Source organism: Corvus brachyrhynchos, unplaced genomic scaffold (assembly GCF_000691975.1).
Source record: "Corvus brachyrhynchos isolate BGI_N302 unplaced genomic scaffold, ASM69197v1 scaffold10, whole genome shotgun sequence".
In the NCBI taxonomy this organism is placed as follows: Eukaryota; Metazoa; Chordata; class Aves; order Passeriformes; family Corvidae; genus Corvus; species Corvus brachyrhynchos.
In genome coordinates, this window is record NW_008236180.1 from 5705530 (window position 1) to 5707323 (window position 1794).

General features: G+C 54.1%; 1 protein-coding gene across 1 annotated transcript in view; it reads left to right on the forward strand.

Annotated features, from left to right (window-relative positions):
* The first annotated feature begins 327 nt into the window (after positions 1-327).
* The window catches only part of RBBP8NL (RBBP8 N-terminal like), a 21804-nt gene continuing 20337 nt past the window's right edge, over positions 328-1794 (forward strand). Inside the window, exon 1 of the mRNA XM_017735803.1 lies at positions 328-470. The gene's annotated coding sequence lies outside the window, so the exon portion shown is untranslated. The remainder of the gene's footprint in view (positions 471-1794) is intronic.

Below are 1794 nucleotides of genomic sequence, written 5' to 3' on the forward strand. Positions count from 1 at the left end.
GTAGGATGCTGCTGCTGTCACATTTCTTTTTCTCTTTTTTCTCTTCCTCTCCAAAAGTGCCAAATTGTATAAAACAAAAAAACTTCCCATCTTAATGCTGGATGAATTATTTAAAAGGGTCTGTTTGCTAATGTGATTGACTTCAACCAACAGCGCAGGTTGAGCTGTAATTATGGGAAAACAATCAAATCTCTATCTGGGTTCACACCATACTGGTCTTGCCACTTTTTGTGTTACAGCAGAACCTGTCAGGCAGCTTTAGCTAAGCTGAGCCTCCTTTCTGCTGCTGGGGCAAAGAAACGCAAACCAGTAGAACCAGTTAGGCTGCAAGGAAAAATTATGGCTTATTGTCTGTGCAAGTTCACCCACACTGCTCACTCCTGTCTCCCGTGTCCCAGATGACCGTCTGCTGATCACGACCTAACTGAGCTCCAGGAGCCAAAGAAGAGACACAGACGCAGTCCTCCAACGTGAGTGTTGTGCTTGCACTGATTTTTCTCTGTCCCCCAGCATCCTGGGCAGTGTTGTGTAGCTGGGAATGGAGCTGGTGTGAGCCACGAGGGGAGAGCTGCCCAAAATTTGCTCAGCAGAGCGCTGAGAGAGCTGTCACTCGGTGCCAGCAGACGCGAAGCCTGGTCCAGCTCCCATCTGATGGGCAGAGGTTGGTGTGTCATGGGTTTGCTTGCTTTTCTCAGAGTTCGAGGAGGAAATTTGGATTTGTGTAGCAGCTGGGGAGCCGATGGTTTGTGGCAAAGTGGCAGCTCTGAGGGGTCAGTGGGGAGTGGACCTGAGCCTGCCTGTGCTGGGGACAGCTTCCCAGCCAGGACTTCGGGGCTCTCCTGTTGGCAAAAACTGTTCCTCTGGCGTTGTCCACTCGAGCATGAAAGTTAATGGGATATCCCTGCGATCCGAAATGCCGAGAAATGGCATCCAGATCCACTCAGGTGGAGTGAAATAGCTGTGGAGGGTCAGAGCAATTTGTGGGTGTCAGGGTTTATGTGAGTACCAGGGAGCCCAGTCGCATTTGCATCTGGCCAGCGAGGACCAGAGGAAGGAACAGAAAACTTCTCTGAGCAAGCATCCAGCAGTGTGACAGCCACGGGGGAGCAGAGCTGTGGCCATGTGGGCTGGACTGTGGGACTGTGTGGGATGGCAGTAGTGCCCGTCCTGAGCAGGCAGCACCTGGGTTTTGGTGCTGGGCACTGAGGGGGCATCACCCCCTTCCACACCTGACCCAGCTTCCGTGCAGCATCTCGGGCAGCCCTGACCTGCACCAAGCCATGCATGTGCTGGGCGCCAAATAACTTTCAATGGAGTTGTGGGTCTCCCTTCCCACCCCATTTCACACCTTGAACTCATCTCTGTTGCCAAAGCTGAGAATAAATTTGCTCCTTTTTCTCTCAGTGGCAGCTTGGAGCTGGGTTGTGGCGACCCCTGCTACCTGGCTGGTGGCCCTCTGTGCCCCACCTCTGTCCCAGTTGTGTCCCTTGTGGGACATGCTGACAGTGCTCTCCTGGGCTGTCCAGATATGTTCCTTCAGGCAGCACAAATATTGAGAGAGGCTGGAGCTCGCTGGGCTTCCAGCAGCCCCAGGCATGAGGTGTAATGCTACCAAGGGCTGGCAGCCTTCTTCCCCACTTTAAATCCAGGAGGAAGGAAGCGGTGGTGGGATCGCTGCAGGGGAGAGGCTGTGCCCACACACGCTGCCTCCCTGCACAGGGGTCTGTTGCTGTGGGCTGAACTGGCCCCATTGCCTGCTCCTTGTCCCTTCTGCTGGGACAGTGCCAGGATGGG